Raw genomic sequence first — 20,818 nt, forward strand, 5'->3', positions numbered from 1 at the left:
CCAAAATTTGAGCATGGTAACCCTTACCTGCGACAAAGAACGGAGATGGGTTAAGACTCCTGAACCATGTAATAGAAAGACCAAGTTTGACAAGAGGGTTTAAGGGTCGAGCCTTACTTGTTGTTGCAAGAGGGATCGTCGCTTTCACCCAAGGAGGGATGACTGTAATCAACATCACCGCAGTTTGTGAGTTGGGTCACCATTACACAGTCAAAGAAATAACAACAAATTCATAATAATGACAAACCCTTACCATAGCACTTCGTAACCAATGGACATTGCTCCGACCATGCAATTCTGGAGATTGCAGGTGAAATTGAGACAAGTGAAATCCCTGTTGCGAAAGTAAAACTATAAGGAACCCCTTTCTAGACTTAATTCCTTCTCTGGATGAGAGGGGAAGTCTGTAAAACCTGAGTACACTTTCAACTGAATTGATGGTCACACCTTTCATGGTGTTAAGAGTCACCTGCGACATTAAGAAGGGGTGCATTAGGTTTAATGAATATTATGTGCCAACAAATTGTAGAAAAAAAAGATAAATTTCAAAGTGTTACATGTTGCGAGTCTCGAAGAACGCCCTCCCTGTAGAATGATAACCAGAGTCCACCAATGAAGTTGAAGAACTCCGGGGAGCAAAAATCATAGGCGCAATGAAAACCTCGGCTCGCGCGAAGCGATAAGAGTAGTTACGAAACTGCCTTGATCAATCCAAGTCGTGGGATCTAGGGTATGGGGACTATGCTAGCTAACCTAAATCGAAGAATAAGAACCAAATCCTTTTAAAAACATTCGTATGCCATTCACAACAAGAAGAAGGGTAACTTACCCATTAAAGTTTAAATGCACCTATTTTATCTAAGGACATTTAGAGGCATATTGTGATGAAGAAATCATGTTTAACTCTAAGATTTATTATCCACAAAGATTTATATATATGTGTACATTTTAATCAATTAATTTATTTATATGGTTAGTGTAGGTTGAAATTCTCTTCTGTACATTTGAGACAAGAGAATTAAGACAACCTCAAAATCATTTTGTCGCAATCAATCCGCATCCGCATCGCCAACCACTACGCCCATACTTGTTTTTGTTCAATGTGTTGGTATTGTATTAATAAAAACTAGTACATATGTGCATATTGCGAGCGCCATCAAATAATGTGCATCATCCAAATAAAAAAACATATCATAAGGCATCCAACCCCATATCAAGCATGTTTTACCTATTGGCCATACTATACCCATACGTATCACAAACACGGTACTTCTTTTTCGTTTTACAAATTTTCTCAAATATTCTCAGTGGGGTTTTTATGTTAGTTCCCCGGGGTTAAATCACTATATTTGTACTTACCATCATAGATCCATCTTATACTTACTATCATAGATGCATTTTAAATAGGGATTTAACGTGACTAGAGAGATCTTATTTTTAGCGAGCAAAATTTTTTTTATGAGCAAACAATTTAAAATGTTTGGCCGACATAACAAAATTTCAAAATAACAAAATTTATTTTAATGAGGCACGTCCCACATTTATATATTATAGACATATATACATATTTGATAAACCAAATGTCGAACGAAGAAAAAACGATCCATGCGGGTACGACTAACGGCCAGGGTTTATACATGAACACTGCTTGTAACCCTATATTTCTGTTTCTCTTCAGATTCTGATATTATTCTCAACTTCCTGGAGTTCGACAGTCCTTGCGAAAGCATCCATGAAGACAGAAAAAATGAAACCAAAAAGAAATCCCAGGGTTTTTATGGATATTTTAGTTGATGGTGAGCGAGCAGGAACCATTGTATTGGAGCTTTTTGCAGATATTGTGCCTAAAACTGCAGAAAATTTTAGAGCACTCTGTACAGGAGAGAAAGGTATTGGTAAAACAACCAAAAAGCCTCTGCATTACAAAGGATCCACTTTTCATCGAATAATTGAAGGATTTGTGGCTCAAGGAGGCGACTTTTCAAAGAAAGATGGTACTGGAGGAGAAAGTATATATGGTGGAAAATTTGCGGATGAAAATTTTCAGTTACGTCATGATGGCCCCGGTATTCTATCTATGGCCAATGCTGGTCCGCACACCAATGCTTCTCAGTTTTTTATTACTTTTGCAGCTGCACCTCATCTTGATGGCAAGCATGTTGTCTTTGGAAGAGTTGTGGAAGGAATGGATGTTATGAAGAAAATTGAGCGGTTACCTACTGCAGATCGAGACAGACCTGTTGTTCCAGTTAAGATTTCCAATTGTGGTGAAGTTTCTCCCCGCAAAGATAATGGTATAGTTTCTATTGATGAAGATAAAAAGAAAGGAGAGAAACTGAAGGCCACAAAAGAAGCAGTGTCAAGTGATGATGATAGTCGGAAAACGCGTAAAAGGAAAAAGCATGGGAGGGTGCGCAAGGACGGAAAAAAGAGGAGGCGTCGCCATTATTCTTCTGATTCAGACACCTCAGTGGACACCGATTCAGATTCAGACACCTCTGACAGTGAGCCTGATTCGTACTCGTCGTCAGATGATACTATCACTTCAAGTAAAGATGACAGGGTGAGAAGAAAGAAGAAATCATGTAGAAAAAGCAAGCATAGACATACAAAGCGACGGACGGATAAGCGGAGAGGGAAAAGACATGGTCGGAAAGTGAAGAGATCAAGACGAAAGTCTAAGGGGAGCTCAGATAGTGATTATAGCAGTAGCAGTGATACTGAGAGTGAGAATTCAAGTGAGAATGATACCGAAAGTGATAGTGAGAGTGATGTAGGTAAGAGAAGTGTGAAATTGAAGCCATACTCTCCTGGAGTTGAGAAGCCTCAAAATTCTGACAAGCAAGGCATTGAGGAAGAAAAAGGTATGGTGGTCAGAGATATTGTGTTAGAAGGTGAATTAGTGAAGGAGAATGAGGAAAAAAACAACGAGATGGATGTTGTTGAAGTTAAGGCAGACAGGAGTCCAAATTCTCGATCTCCTCATAGTGATGCGCCTAGTGGTTCTAGGTTTGGTGGTTCAAATATTGGCATTAAGAATTATTTGCCAAGTAGCCCTCGGAAGAATTTGAGCAGAAGCCCAAAAAGGAGCTTGAGCAGGAGCCAGAGTGAGAGTCCTCGGAGGATCTTGAGCAGGAGCCTGAGTAGAAGCCCCAGAAGGGTATTGAGTAGAAGTCCTCGAATGAGATTGAGTAGGAGCCCAAGTGTGATAGCTCGCGGGCATTTAAGCAGAAGCCCAAGTGTGATCACTCGTAGGCCTTTAAGCGCGAGTCCACGAAGGAGCTTGAGTAGACATTCACAGCAAAACCTAGCCCAAAGTCCCCTGAAAAGTCGTAGTCCTGTTGTTGATAAGAATACAGTTCCCCGTCCTAATGAAAGTCAGATTACAGCAATAAGTCGTAGCCCAGAGGGCACAACTAAACGTGTGCGAAGAGGTCGTGGGTTTAGCCAGCGTTATTCTTACGCTCGTCGTTATCGTACTCCTTCTCCAGACCGCTCTCCCCCAAGGTCTCATCGCGTCAGTGAAAGGAGTATTTCTGAAAGGGACAGATATTCAAGTTATAGGAGTTACTCTGAGCGCTCTCCACCAAGGCATTACAGAAACCCACCAAGAGGTCGGACTCCTCCAAGGTACAGGAGGAGCAGGAGTCGAAGCATGCGCTATAGCCCTGTAGCCTATCGGAACCGGAGAAGAAATCGAAGTGTCAGCCGAAGTCGTAGTCCTGCAGATGAGCGTCCTCGTTTAAGTGATCAGTTGCGCTCTCGTCTTGGTCCACGAGATTCATTCGAAAGTAGAGGAAGGAGGGGTCGGTCCCCCTGAAGGAGTAGAGCTTTTCTATGTCTATGGCAAGATAGTCCGATAGCTTGCCTCGCGGTAATACAAATATCAGTTCTAACATCTGAAGTAGCCCCAAGAGCTCCACTTTGGCATGGAAATATTTTTTCTAAGTTAAGCACGATTCGTCGCCATTACTACCTCCTCTTTCGCGTCTGTACCCCGCCCCGATTTAGTTGAAGTTTTAGCATTTCAGGTTTTGGACTGCGTGAAATATTGTCACTGAATGAGAAAATTACAAGCTTGACCAACTTTCCTTCGCCACGAAAATCTTATCGTCGTTGCTGTGGCTCGGTCGTGACCAGGGTATCTGTTTCAAGAGTCATATTATTATTTGACAGAGCTTCAGTGATGAGTACAGTAGACTCCGGTCTTCCTGAGTAGTGCTGGATTTTAATTGTTTTTTACTAAATGGAGGCTCGCTTGATTTTGTTTTGACTCTTGTTATTGTCATATTGTTATCCTGTCTTTTGTGGCCGCTGGTCAAAGATCTGTTGGTAGCCCCTACGTCGACTCTTAAACCTGGTCTTGTCTCTTCTCTGCCAGTCGAGTTGTGGTTCTCTCCTTTGTCATCCTGTACTTTGGCCAAACTTGGTTAAGGCGGACCATCCAGCGGTTTCTTGGGAGCGAGGGGTCTCCTTTTAGAACAGAAGAAAATAAATTTGTCCAAGAATCTTAAAGTGTGGCATTAAAAACGATTCTTTTGTTTCCCTCATTACACGGTTTAAAGGGTCATTACACGGTTTAAAGGGTGAGCAACTAAAACCCTGTATTTCAAGGGATTTTGGCCCTCGTCCTCTTTCTTTAGAGATTAGGTATATAAAAACGATACCCAAAATTTGGAGACGCTCTAGTCTTTCAGTGAAGCGATGGTTCTATATTGGCTATGTCTACCGCATTTTTGGGTAAGGTTTCTGAACTTTCTCATTCATTTTGCCCAACCAAACCTCTTAGAATAGGTGGACAACTTACTGAGGTGATTTATTAAAAATGATAGGGACATGTTATCTCAAGATATTTTCACCTATGTCCGCATATATGTTGAAGTTAATCTTCATAATGGTTTGGTTGATAAGATAGAGCTCCAGTCGAGCGGAAACGTAGATAGAGCTCCAGTCGAGCGGAAACGTAGCTTTCTAGTGTAGGTTTTTCTAACAGGTTAGTCACTCTCAAAATGTATGTTCTTTCTAGAAAGGAGTTTTCTTATTATCTTAAAAGAACTTCATACTTCTATAAATTCTTTTCACATTTATGTATTACAGATTTTTAATGAAATATGTGGTATATTTTTTTTGTCAAACGCAACTTATTGCAAACTGCACATGTTTTTTCAGGTGTGTCTTAGACTTATATGAATGTATTTTGAATATTTTTTTTTGGATGGGTATGTGTGCCCCTTATACCTTTTTAATAGCTTATGATATTGTTAAGCATTTGTTTTAGTCCAAGAGATGCCAATTTTTGTCTTTTTGTCGGAAGGTAATTCTCTATATGTGAATTGCATAGATTGTTCATGTGCATGCTTGTCTGGTTTAGGAACATTATTAGATATTCCATTGAATTTGTTTCTTGTATCATATGAATTGCTTCATTTTGTGATAACTAAGCCTTTACCGCTTAGTTCGACCAATTTTTTGTAGATTAAATACTATCTCGATTTCAATGTTGTTATTGAAATGTATGTGAGAAATAGACTATTCTTCTTCTAGTACATGCTTATGAGGATATATGTTATCATTTTTTGTGCTTTGGATTATTTGATTCTATGAATGTACCATAAGAAACAGTGTCTTGTTTTTTTCAATATATATTATATTATTTCATTTGTTTCGTTCACGTATTTGTTTTATCAATTTATGATAATTTTATTACAATTTATTATTTTGGTCTTGTGCACACCTCTCTAGAATGGATGTCAAATTTCTCATTAGCAACTTCACATTTTGTCACTAAACCATATTGCATAATGACCTCGCTATTATATTATTTTCATGTCATTGGCTCATAATGGATGTGTAATGTATGTGTTTTGAATGACATGGCATTAACCACTCTATCACACCTCGAAAGAACAAATCTATAATTGATAAAGTTATTAGTGAGAAAGGACAATTGTTGGATGTTCATTGCCATATTTATGAGGTACTGTTGCTACTTCTTACTCATTGTATCTTTATGACATCAATTTTGAAACATTGTTGTAAACATTGTAATGCTTGTTGATTTCTTTGCATAAGTGTATTGCATAAAGATTGTACAATGAATTGAAAGATTGTGCATTGAATTTTGTTGCTACTAAATATAAAATTGCATTGAAAATATTGTCACTGCAATTAGATGTTTTTTTTATTGTTAACTAATTTAAATGCATATTATGTAGAATATGAATCCAATGGTTTTGAATATCATATTGGAAACTTCTAGTAAAGCATGGTTTGTAATGACCACTAAAAGGATTTGCGTCATGGAACAAGATGCAATATGGAATTGTATTTTCATTTATGTTAAACAACAAATATCTTTTCTTTCTTGCTAGTGACCAAAACCGAATTTATATATTTATCCATTTAGCTAACCAACATATGTGTAATCGCTATGACAAAGACCCTCCAAAATTTTGCATATACTCAAATTTTGGAGCATACTGTGGATCTTGAGATCGGTCGTTCCATAGTCACTTCTTGGCTGGTTGATGCTTGTGAGCTCCCTGCTTGGATAGAATTGTCAAAGTCACTTGCTCACACATGCTCAAGTTGCAACATATTCATGAGCACATCCTTTTATGCAAGCCTGGACAATCATAGAATGTTCTATGCTAGTGTGATTTCCAATCCATGTCAACACTTAGTGCACACTGACATTGATAGTTTCTCATATTCTAGTTGTGTTTGTTCTTCTATTTTGGTGATTTTTGCAAACTTTCACCTTCGTGCACCTTTGTTTTTGCGAGTGTCATTTTCATGTTTTTGATTTTGACTTTCACTTCCCTTCACTCTAATTAGTGTCATTTTCATGTTATATTTTCTCTGGCATGTGTTACTTTCACTGTCATTCAAAACTTGCAAGAGTCATTCACACTTTAGCAATTGGCGTCTTTTCACATGTTAGTTGTTGCACAATGTATGGATTCTTGTTTGGGTGGTTTCAAGGGGTTATCTTTGGTTGAGTGAGGTTGTCTAACCATGTAAACATCATTCACAATCATTTCCAATGTTTTAAGAACTATCGCATAAGTGTCGTCACGGTCGTCACAAAGTGCATCGAGTGCGTGATCACAGTCAAGTCATATCACTATTCACAACATTCTCTTGAGTCCCACAACGAAATTTCAAAAATATCCTGGAAACCTGGCCTCATCCAACCATTCAAAACTGCTCATTTTGTAACTTTAATGCTTAAACCCATAACTGCACATTTCGCAACCTCAGTGCTCAAGCCTAGAACTGAGCATTTCACAACTTCAGTTCTTAGCGCTCAAGCTTGACCTTGCCTCCCAGAATTGAACAATTCATCCTCCTGGCCTGGCCTCAGCAATGAATTTCACAATCTCTAGCCTCAAGCTCATCCCTTGAGATCCTAATCTACATAATTTCATAGTGGCCTAACCTCCATCGTCTCTTGAAACTATGTAGTCTGTTCACTCAGTGTCCATCCCCTCATCTTACCTCCCTGACTCCCAGAACTGCGTTTTTTCCTCCCTTAGTCTAGCTTAACCTGTGCATTGTGCAGTCTCAAGGCTCAAGCCTCATCGTTGAGCTCTTGAAATGTGAAATTTCACAATCACCTGGGCTCATCTTTCCTCTAGAACTACTTAATAGGCTGATCCAATCCCTATCCCATTAACCTGTCATCTTGATCTCATAGATTTGTAGTTTTCTTACTCAACCCTGCCTGAACTACACATTGTGAAGTCTCAAGACTCAAGCCTCACCCCTGACTACCTAAGTGGCACACTTGCGCAGTTACTGAGTCTCTTTCGCAGCCTGTCACTCGGTTCTGGCTTAGTCAGTGGATCAATGTGCACGATCTTAGATTAGGGCTTTATCAGACTGATGTCATCTTGTCATGAGTGAATTGACGATACATGAACTCTATCATGTTATGGCGAGATGATGAAGAAGGAGATGGAGAAGGAGAAAATGTTAGAAGACACATATGGAGATAAAGAGATAAGATGATCAACAGGTGAGAAGATGAAGGAACATAAAACTCTAACAAAATATGAAGATGAAGATCACATGGAAGAATCCTAGTCTTCATGTCATAAGGAGGAGGAGGAAACAGAACATGTACCCTCTGTTTAAGAATACACAAAAAAAGTAGTAAGAAGGACATCTTGGAATTGTCACATCATCATGTAGTCCATGTCATTTGTTTCATGCCATGTCTTGTCACAAGTCATCATATGCCACATCATTATTGTGGATTATGTAACTACCTATTTGAGATGTATTGTAAAGTGGAAGTCCAAAGGACACACATGGAATATGAAGAGTCATGTAAGTCAAAAATTCATAGGAAGTCAAATAATCATTAGGGTAGTCAAAGAGTTGCAAGGAGGGTGAAGCATCACCCCTTGGTTATATATACACCCTCATTGTCTGAGCAAAGGACTTTTGACCTTGGATCCTCCCGCAAGGAATCAAAGAGATAATATAGTTCTTTTGGGGAGCAAGGAGTGGCTCCAACGCTCTACTATTGGAGGTAGTGGTGTTCATTGTATACATGCATCTTGGAACTTTTACTTAATATCAAAAGCCATATGGGGCAACATGTTCTTCATGCATAGATTATGGATATTTGCAAGACTATTCTGTGAATGTTTGTAATTCATGTTTTCTTTCATCTGTGCTAAAGTAGTTTAACTAATTTGGTTATTTTGGTACTTATCATATTGAGAATGTGTTGCGATTTCTATTAGCGTTGTCGAATCCTTGTGGACTATTCCACTAGATATTAGACAAATCTTCCTCTTTATATTGGTTTCAATGACCGTCACATTTATGTGGACTATTCTTCTTGATGTTGTACAAACCCTTGTTATTCATGTTGGTCTCTACTAGGGTGGTAATACTACCTCTCTTATAGGATCACGTTTCCTCCCCTCCGGAGTAAAAGAATTTTGAAACACATACGATTGAAAACCCACCAGGAACACCCCCCTTGTTTTTCTAAAGCACCACGCATTCCGCTCTTTTGCTGAGAGTTAGAGCTAAGGAAAATCTATAAGAATACATGGCAACTAGGTCTAAATGGTGGCGCTAGAAGGAGCTCAAATGACAAGTTGAGCCCATTGAATCTAGTTTGAACCTCTTATCTAAAATGGCTCATCCTCAAATCTTACTCCCTGGGTGTTTCTATGATTTTTCCATTTATTAATTTTTAATCCATGATGAGCCACTTTATCACTTGTCCCAGTTAAATTTTGATGGTGAGGATAAAACATCCATAATCGAGCACATTTATGGTTTTTTCAAATTTTGTGAATCTTACGAAAATAATGATGAAGAGTTTACTTGTGTGTTTTTCTTCCTCTCCCTTGAAGATCGTGTTAATCGATGGTGCCATACCCTGCCACCTGCATCCATTCATTCCCTTCATCATTTCCTCAAGGAGCTTCATCAAGCATTTGATAGGAATAATTACCGAGATGTTTGTAAAAGAATCAATCTCTTAAGAATGAAGCCTAATGAATTAGTTGAGGATTTTTCTGATCGATTTTGAAAAGGACATGAATGAGGATTTCTTGAAACAAGAGTTTGAGCGCTTGGTTCGTATTGTTTACACGATGAACCTGAAACCCATGATTTTCCTACTTCCACAACTCTTGTGAATCATGAGACACCTCTAATTTTGGAGGAGTCATTTACTCCTCTTGTTCCTTTTCCTCCTCCTTTTCTAGTTCTGATCAAGGTGCCTTTATGTGATAGTAATAAAGTTGAAAAATCCACAAATCAAATTCCTAATCCATCTTATCATTCTTCTTCCATTTCTCCTGACTCAGATTCAATGGAGGAAATCCTAGAATGGCATATGAAGCCCATGGGCAAGAGTAACTTCCCCATTCTACAACATGATGTTATCATTCATAACTCTAACCTCTAATGTGATCTAAATTTCAGTGATTCAATTTACATAGGCAAAGGAGTAGGAAGGTGAAGATGCTTTCAATCTTTCTTATTTTTTTCAAGATCCTCCATGTCAAGATGACACACTTCCATTCTTGGATGATTATCAATCTGCTAATGTCGGTAGTGAATAAAATGCAGTCAACTCCTTCGATCAATTTGTAGCCTTGGGAAACAATCATTCTGATGATGATGACTCTATTCATGTATGCGATCATGAATTCCCATGTACATTATTTGATTTTTTGGATCCTACAAAAAATGTTGATCTGACCAAATTAGATATGGAATCTGATCCAGCCAAATAAAATTTCTGTATCGAAACTTCCTCTTCATCTAACAATCCCTTGTGGTCTACCCTTTATGATGTGTCTACCTACCATGGAGATACTTCATGCTCTTCAGGTTCTTCATTCGATGAGTTAACTTCTCAATTGATACAAGGTGGTGAGAAAAAGCATGATGAAAATGAACACAACCAAATCATTGAGTACTCTTTCCATCCCTGATCATCTCTTCTCTTGCATGGAGACAACTCTCCAAACTAGATTTCTCATGACATTTTCCCATTTCATACATTTTGAGATTTTTAATCATATGAATATTTTAACTTGAGTAATCTAATTGTTGAAGTTCAAAAATCTTATCAACTCAGTGAAAGAGATGGCTGCAACCTGGTTAATAGTGATATCATCAATATCAGAGAAATAAATTATCCTCACACTTTTCACGATCTGGTTCAATCTTTAGGATGCTCTTTTACAATTTTTTAAAGTTCTAGGACTTTCTAGGGAGTCGAGGCACTTCAAATTTCATTTCATATGGTTATGTCAGGATCTTGCAGCTTTGGTAAGACCCTTGAACTATGATAGCTCTAGTTTTCTTCGCAAAAATCTTCTTTCCCCATGGTTTCACTCGATCTAAATTCTTTCTTGAAATATATTTGGCATTGTAGATATGATCTCTCAAATTTTCAAGATCTGGTTCCTGATTGGTTCCAAGATGATTTTTCTTCATGAAAGTATCCTATATCAAACTTGAGTTTGTAATGTGTATCCCTCATAGAATCATCAAATTATGAATTTTATTATTCTAAATATTATCTTTGGCATAAGGACTCACACCTGTCACACTCTTCTGAAAAAAATCAGCTCCTAATCCTTCTTGTGAATATTTTGATGCTAGTCCTTTTCTTCATTACACCTGAAATCCCTTTGAGCGTCAGTAAATGCATCGATTATTTAATCCATCAAATTCTTCCTCAATTGTTTTACTCTAACTGGTTTCATGTGTTTGTTATACTAGAATTCCCTTTTATCTCTTTCGATGATTACAATGCTAGTGCAATATGTACCCAATAATAAGAAAATATATTGTTACACTCGTCATGTGAGGAAGATGATTCTACTATGTAGAGATTTTCCACAACTGTCCAAATTGATTTATCTTTATTGACTACAAACTGGGAATTTAATGCTTTAATCAACCCATCTGATCATTATTTTGTCTCTGATGACTATCATTCAACTTAAAAATTTCCAATCAGCACATCCAATGACATTTTTTTTACATCCTACGATCTTCATCGTTCAACATCTCACTATTCGGATTTTTGTAGAGCAGTTGATGCACTTCAGCCTTGGATGATGGTTATGTCAGGTCCTCACTGTCTTAAAATCACTATTGAATATGATCATATCAATTTTCCCTCGCAAGTTTCTCATCATAATCCCATGCCTCTAATTGAAAATTCATCTTTTGAAAGAGCTCGAGATTTTCAAGAGGATTGTCACGAATTGTATGATCCAATCAGTGAATGGTTGGGACAGTCTTACCTGGAAAGCTCCGTGATAAATAACAAGTTGCAATCTTTTCTTACGGTTGCTAAGAATTTTAGTGCAGATGGAGACACATTCAGGAGAAAATTTTGAGGTTTCCCTGATTATGCTTTTCGTTAGAGAGGTAAGAATGTGAATTAGATGAAAGTAGTGGTTTTGACACATCTTTCTACCCACATGAAAGACTTTCATTTATTTGCGAAAATTATTTAGGTTTTCATCTTTTCTATTGCACATTACTTTATATCTATTTTAATTTTTCGTATCTTCATTGATGCAGGGCAGGAATAGCTACGATGGCTTCACTAGAAATTTCATTATATGTGACTCCAACCTTCTAGCTATTAGGTTAGGAGTAGGACTAGATGCATTCTAGTTTTCCCTCTCTTACATTCACGTCGTGGTTATTCTCTTTGGTCTCTCTTGTCTTTTCTTACTTCTACCTTGCATTATGCTTTGGTTTAGATTCTTTTTCTTCTCCTTTGGTTTTGCTTTCTTGTTGTGTTGTGTCTTTCCATTTTGTTCCATTAATAAGATCTTGCATGAATATTCTCTTCTAGCTCAGAAGGGAATATGGAAAAATAGAAAAGGACTTTGTAACACTAAAACATTTGGCTATTTCCCTATCCTTTTTACTCATTTGTGTTGAATCTTTTGGTTGATGATGTTCCGATGGAAAATAAGATCCTTGCATTAAGAAAGCATTGTGTCGAAGCATGACCTCCATGTCTATTCTAGAAACGTCATGCCTGCACTTGGGATTTATGTTTCAATGTTTCAAGCTAATCAAATCAAGTAGAGAAATACAAGGGGAAAATCTAAATGAGAAAACCAATATCAGAGGTCTTATATATGATTTTCTGAAGGGACTTCTTCTTCTCTCAATAATTCGGGATCCCTATTCCACCCATAAACAAATAAGTGTCAATGCACAATCCTCTTTAAATAAATAAAGGCAAAATAAGATAAAGGTTTCCTGTGGAGAGAGGTGAAGCATGCAACTTCACCAAGGTAATGTCCAGGCTCACTAGCAACAGAGAAATTTTTTTGTTCCTGTGGCAACACCAGAGATGAAAAACTATACTCTGATTTGAAACATTGTGTGATCGTTGATCTCTTTTTGTGTTTAACCGAGTAAAGGATTGAAGGGGTCTATGTTTATGCATGGAATAAGTGGGGAAGCCACGATAATATCAATGATGAATCAATACTCCCTTAGGAACTAGACCCTTCATGAAAGAGTTGACCAAGGCAAAGAAGCTAAAGTTCTACCAATGTGTTGTCAAGTGTTTTTCGTTGTGACAAACACCCTCCAAACTTATGCGTACACTCGAATTTTGGAGCCTACTATGGATGTTGTGATTAGTTTTTCCATAGTCAATTATTGTTTGGATAATGGTTTTGAGCTCCCTTCTTGGATTGGAAGTGTCGAAGTCACTTTCTCACACATGCTCAGTCTGCAACAAGTTCATGAGCACATCCTTTTATGCAAGCTTGGACAAGCATAACAGGTTCCGTCAAGACCGTGCCAGTGAAATTTCAAATCCATGTCAACAATTAGTGTGCACTGACAATGACAATTTCTCACATTATTTCTACGTTAGTTCTTCCATTTCAGTGATTTTTGCAAATTGTCTCCTTCATGCACCTTTGTTCTCGTGAGTATCATTTTCATGTTTTCAGTTGTTCATTTCGCTTGCCTTCACTCTAACTAGTGTTGTTTTCATGTTATCTTTTCTCTGGCATGTTTTACTTTCATTGTCGTTCACATATCACAAGAGTCATTTGCACTTTAGCAATTGGTGTATTTTCACGTGTTATATGTCGCACAATGTATGCATGCTCATTCTAGTTGTTTCAAGGGGTTATCTATGTTTGAATGATTCTTTTTAACCATGTAAACATTAATCACACCGATTCCCAAAGTTTTAAGAATTGTCACATAAGTTATGTCACGGTTGTCACAAAGTGTATCTTTAGTGTCACACTTGTCGTTAAATTGTCACAAAGTTGTCGCATTGAGGGAAATATGTTGTTAACATATTACCAATGATCTATGTTGTTATTTTTTCGAAGTGTCTCAAGTGTTTTATCACATTGAAGTCATATCACTATTCACAACATTCTCTTTGGTCCAACACAACCAAATTTCAAAAAATTCTTGGCAACGTAGCCACATCCAATCCTCCAAAACTGTGCATTTCGCAACTTCAGTGCTTAAGCCAATAACTATGCATTTCACAACCTCAATTCTCAAGCCTAGAAATCTGCATTTCACAACTTCAGTTCTCAAGCCTAGAATTGTGCATTTTGAAAATTTAGTTCTCAAGCCCAACCATACCTCCAGAATTACGCAATTCATCCTCCCAGCCTCGCCTCAACTGTGCACTTCGTAATAACTAGCCTCAAGCTCATTCCTTGAGGTCTTGATCTGCGTAATTGTGTAGTGGCCTAACCTCCCTTGTCTCTCAGAACTATGTAGTGTGTTCACTTAGTCTTAAGGCTCAAGCCTCAACCCCAAGCTCTTGAACTATCCAATTACATAGTCACCTAGGCTCATTTGTCTTCCAAAACTACACAATAGTCTAATCCAGTGCCTATCCCCTTAGCCTATCATCCTGAGCTCACAGACTGCACAATTTTCTTCCTCAACGCTGCGTGAACTATTCATTACACTATCTCAAGGCTCAAGCTTCACTCGTGACTACCTGATCTACACAATTATGTAGTTACTAAGCCTATTTCCCATCCTGTCACTCGGTTCTGGCTCAGTCAGTGGATCAATGTGCACCATCTTAGACTAGAAATTTATCAGACTGATGTTACCTTTTCATGAGTGAATTGCAGATACAGAAACTCGATAATGCTTTGGAAAGAAGATGAAGAAAAAGATGGAGAAGGATAACATGCTATAAGACACATATGGAGCTGAATAGCTCAAATGATTAGTAGGCGAGAAGACAAAGGAACATCGAAATCTAACAGAAGATGAAGATCAAGATCACATGGAAAACTCCTCATCTTCAAGTCATAAGGAGGATGAGGAAGAATAACATGTACCATCTGTTCAAGAAGACACAAAGAAAGAAGTAGTAAGAAGGATAGCTTTGCACTATCACATCATCATGAAGTCCATGTCATCAATGCCATTCCATGTCTTGTCATAAGTCATCATATGCCACTTCATTATTGTGGATTATGTAACTACCTATTCAAAATGTATTGTAAAGTGGAAGTCCAAAGGACACACATGGAATATGAAGAGTCATGTAAGTTGAAAAGTCATAGGAAGTCAAATAGTCATGACGATAGTCAAAGAGTCACAAGGACGTTGAAGCATTACCCTTTGGTTATATATACACCCTCATTGTATGAGCAAGGAACTTTTCAACTTGGATCATCCCGCAAGGCATCATAGAGGTAAGCTAGTTCTTTTTAGGAGCAAGGAGTGGCTTCAATGCTCACTATTGGTGCCAGCGATGTTCATTTTATACATGTCTTGGAAATTTTACTTAATATAAGAAGCCGTATGGGCTAGAACTTTCTTCATGCATGGATTATGGATATTTGTAAGACTATTATGTGAATGTTTTTAATTCATATTTTTTTCATCTATGCTAAAGTAGTTCAAGTATTTTGGTTATTTTGGTACTTATCATATTGAGAATGTATTGCAATTACTATTATCATTGTCGCATCCTCGTGGACTATTCCGTTGGATATTAGAGAAATATTCCTCGTTATATTGGTTTCAATCACCGTTGCATCTCTATGGAATATTCTGCTTGATGTTGCATGGAACCTTCTTGTTCGTGTGTGTCTTTACTAGGGTGTTACTACTACCTCTCTCTTAAAGGCTCACTTTTCCTCCCCTTCGCAATGAAATAATTTTGACACAAATATGATTGAACACTCAGTAGGAAGGCCCCCCTTGTTTTTTGAAGGCATCACATGTTCCTATCTTTTGTTGATAGTTAGAGAGAAGCAAAATCTATAAGAATACATGGCAACCAAGCCATTATTCTAGATCGGTCTCCTAATCCAAACATTTTGAGGTATAATTGGGACTTCACATTAGCGAGACCCCTTGGTTGACGAATTTCTAGCACCATCAACAATATGAAAATGTATCTCACCACAACATATTTTTAGACTCCTCTATAGTTATAGATGTGAAACAACACATCCTATAAATATATGTATCAATATCATTAATTCTGTGTAACTCATACAAATAATCAAATGCTAGTTCATATTGATATGACTATTGCTTCAACATTTCTATTGTTTAAACAAAATATAAAATGTTCTATTAACCGATTTCGAAGCACATTTGAACTATAGACAAAATTTAGGAGGAATTGAAATGCATTAAAAAACAATGCCCCGTAGTATATGAAAATGATTTTTTTTTAAGATACCATTTCTTTTTAATGCATGACTAATGTTGTTAGGTTCAACGAATTATAATTTCAATTCATAACTATCAACATCTATTATTTATTTCATCGTTTTCATTTTATGTTTCTTTGATATGAACAATATGTTATGTATATGATCATATGCAATTGGAAAATAAGAAAAAAAATGCAATGATAGTATTTTGTACTTTCTTCCTTTGTACATGTCATCTATGATTCTTGCTACTTTGTATCGATCAACCTTCAAATGCAAAATAGCAATATTTTTTTTGTTTATGCTTATACAAAACACTAGTCTATCCCCAAACTCTGAATGTAATTTACCTTTGAAAATTATGATTGTATAGTACGAAGCATATGTGATAGTCTATTTTAAAGCTCATATATTCCATCAAAAGAAACTCACATTTTAGAATAATGAGGTCACTTATGTAATTGGAGAAATCCCAAACAATTTTACTTAGATCATTGGTAAGCTTAGCTGAGTCTAGAACATTTGAGTGAAGGTAGAATAGAGAGCTAATATGGCACAAATGTGAATATTCCATTACGGGAAGAGAATCTATTCCACTATCTCATAGTGTTCTAAGAAATGTTATTTTTTAAAACAATGAACAATTCAATTTTCCACAATTGTTTTAAGTTACTGGCCCTTATGACAGGGCACAAAGTATAAAGGCATGAACCTTTTGACCTGTTTGGAGTTGTGCCCAAGCGAGATATTATTGATTTTGTAGTGAAGGTAGTGTTCTAGTAGTGATGATAACCATGGAATGTGCTAACATGCTAACAGGCACAATGAGACGTTGTTTTAGTTACATGTAATCACCAAATGATAGAAAAATAAACCCAAACTAAAGAACCATGGCAGATGTATAACATGCCAATAGACACAATGAAACATCATTTCAGTTAATTGTAATAGCTAAATGATAGAAAAATAACACCAAAGTTTTTTATACAGAAGAAAATAACATTTTATGTTATGAATTAATGTATCTTCAAAGTTAGCATTAATGGATATCAATGGGATGGAATATGCTTAGATGATAGGTTGTATAATTTTATTTTTTCATTATCCTACAACAATTTTAAAAAGGAGAGTCAACTCAAAACAATGTATTAACTTGTGCAACTTGAAAAAATTCTAAAACAATTTTACTTGAACCACTGTTAGCTTGGTTAAATCTAGAAAATTGAATGAAGGTACAAAAGGGAGTTTAGTTAATGCAATTACAATGGTATATCCAAATGAATATGGGTTATATTATATATATTAAGTTATGAATCTCTGTTAATTTTCAGAGACACTTTCGATTATGTATTGAATTACAAATTTTGAGTAATGTAGGACTCTAACAGAGTTATTTTGAATGAAATTTTCATCAAAGACTCGATTTTGAAAACTAGGGATATAAAATAGCATAGTTATTTTTTTAGAAAATTTTGATCAAAGTGGGGATTATCATAGCTACAGTTAATGAATATGCTCCTTTTCTCTAGTTTTTATATTTCTATCAATACATAATAAGGGGCCTATTCTAAAACAATGAATGAACATATTTAGCAAATTGGAAAAAACACATACATATGTCTTCATATATACCACGAACACCATGTGAATATGTGTATATAAATGTTTACATATCTATCTCTCTCTCTCTCTCTCTCTCTCTCTCTCTCTCTCTCTCTCTCTCTCTCTCTATATATATATATATATATATATATATATATATATATATATAAAGTTTATAATTTTTTTAAATAAAATTTTGACGCAATAAGCATCGCACACATTCTAAGAAGTGTTTGCCCTCTTGTTTGGAATCGACAATGGGAAAGAAATTTAGACGCCCTCTAACCCTTCGAACTTTAATGTTGGTGGGGAGGGGGCAGGGTTCAAATTTTTTTGTTAGTGCTATATATATTACGATATGTGGCAGATGATAAAGTGCATTGTCCCCTCATTGATCCCATTTCTTGACATGACCATTGAACCCAAGCAATGTCACTATATTGACATGTCAATTAATAAAGGGTTGGAAAATAAGGTGATGACACTTGTCTTCAAATGATTATATGATTCCATAAAGGGGGAAAATGAATTTATTGTCTTATTCTTATAATTTCAAAACACAAGATATGACATTCCAGACATTCCTTTGCATGCCATAAATTCTACCCTTCATCTAGTACAATACCTTCAATCATTCTATGTAACTTCAACCACCATTTTGTTACTAAATTGATACTTTTATATTTGAAATGAAGGTTAAAGCAGTTAAAACCTTGACTACAAAATATTCCCACCCTATCAATTTTGATGATTTGTCATTAATAGAAAACGAAGCTGATGACCATGAAACCCAATGTGAATTCTAGTTGTATGAGCTTAGTGAATTGGCATATCAATGCATCCAAGACCTCGATTATATATCTTTTTCTTTGGAATCCTATCTATCCCAATTTATCATCCCTAAAACTCATCCTTTTCCAAAATTTTTTCCATGGTGCTCCAAGTAATACCTCCCAAGTAAGGAGGCCATTTCATAAAAAAGTATAGAAATGTTATTCTACATCAATTCTAGAAATGTGAAACATTGTAATTCCTGATCAATTCCAACCCTTAAATGAAAATATGTTGATTCTGTTATACAATTATCTAACCCCTAAAGAAAATACTACAATTCCCTAGTCTTATTTTCCTATAAACTCTCAAAAACCATAAAGTAATCCACCTTATTCGTCCAACATTTTCCTGAAATATCTAGGAAAATTATTCCTATGATTTGCTGTTTGTTAGGGCATGATGATGACCAGTTAGTATATTATACCATTTTAGGGATGTTAACATCCTTGTCACCAGTGAATAAGTCTTTTTCCTTTTTTTCATTTAAGTCAATATCTAGCTGATGTAATAAATGACCAATTAGCCAATATTAGTTTTACAAATTCATTCATATAATAATCAATCCTAGTTTATATATTCCTTTACCTTCAAGTGGATTTTTTTTTCCAATTTATAGTTGCAAAAGAGAAGTTGAAATGGTAATGTTCTCTCTTTAATTCATTGGACATCAATGGTGAGAAAACTTTCTCTAGAATTTTTCTTCTTCAATTTTTCCAATTAGTTGTTATTAGTCTATTTTAATCTATTATATATGATATGTTGGCTCCAAGGATATTGCTAGAAATCAAAGGGATATTATAACTCAATGAGGGGGCTAAAGTTGGATATTGGTGTTTTTATAAACATTTCATAGAAATCAGTCTATGGCTAAGAGATTCCTCCTTATATGCTTCCTATCTTCCTAACAATGATAATTTTTTCACACTTCATGAGGCAAATCTGTAAGTTTGATTAGATTAATTTTACATAAAAAAATTCATACTCGCATCTTCAAATTGAAGGTGGAAGTAGGACCATTTTTAGTTGATACAAAACCAACAAGTCAAAAGATTGATCAAGTTGTTTGAGGGCTTAAAGATAGCTCGATCGAGTGTTAAAACAAACCCTAAATCAAGCCCTTACGTATCTCAAGGTTATTAAGTTGATCGATGAAGAAATGGCCTTGATTGAGCTATTGGCTTGATCGAGCCATGTTTTTGAAATTTCTCGCCATTGAAACCTAGGCGTGGAATTAAAAAAGGGTAGCTCATTCAAGCCCTAAAGCTAGATTGAGCTATAGGTTAGATCAATCCTCTATTTAACCACGTTAAGGGCTCGATTGAGGGTTTCTTAAACTATCTCTAAAGCTATTTTGAATTTTATCTCAAGCGCTTGATCAAGTGTTTTGAGTGCTCAGTCGAGTTGCTAAGGGCCTAAAAAAATAGAGTTTCGGCTCTCCTTCTATAGATTTCTTTGCAACACCATTTTGTACCCTAGTGGAGTTAAGGAAGAGTTTGTCCTTAGGTGGTGGAATTGATCATGTTGGATTTGTGAAGGAGTCCTCTATCCAATGGCACATGAGTTTGAAATTTTCGAATTCATATGATATTTTTCATTCAATTCCTTTTAAACATAATGATTGAAATCATTTTGGAAAATTTGAAAGGGGCTAAATCAAACATAAATAGAGTAAAATTTACACAACGAAACAAATTCAAAAAATACCACTATCTTCATTTACAAGTCCTATTCAAAAGGGTACCCTTGGTTTTTGAATTTATTTAACTATTTGAAAAACAATTATGTGAGAACATGCTTCTTCAAAATGCAATTGGAATATTACGTCGCCAACTTCGAAAAATAATAAAAATATATAATTTTATATAAAATTATAAATTTTATATATGGATAACTTAGTTCTCTGTGTATTTGATTCTCATATATATATATATATATTACACATTTAGACTAAGTTATGTTATGTGAACACACACATACGTCTTAAAATGTGTGGAAATTTGCAAGGACATGCATTTCATTTAATAGAAAATTGAGAGATTATACAACACCATTTTTTTTTTGCAAAAAATATCATTAGGAAAACAACATAATTCTCCAAAATTTTACTTTTTATTGCAAACAAAATATCATAATTATTATTTGAATTTTGAGGGATTCAATTTGAAAAAGAGTAAATTTTTTAAATT

The 20,818-nt window shown here is 35.9% G+C and overlaps 1 pseudogene; it reads left to right on the top strand.

Annotated features, from left to right (window-relative positions):
• The first annotated feature begins 1,693 nt into the window (after positions 1–1,693).
• Positions 1,694–4,015, top strand: LOC149237119 (uncharacterized; annotated as a pseudogene).
• Positions 4,016–20,818: the final 16,803 nt, after the last annotated feature.

Source organism: Pinus tabuliformis, chromosome 8 (genome assembly GCF_031772625.1).
Source record: "Pinus tabuliformis cultivar Carrire ecotype Pingquan chromosome 8, CPIR1, whole genome shotgun sequence".
In the NCBI taxonomy this organism is placed as follows: domain Eukaryota; kingdom Viridiplantae; phylum Streptophyta; class Pinopsida; order Pinales; family Pinaceae; genus Pinus; species Pinus tabuliformis.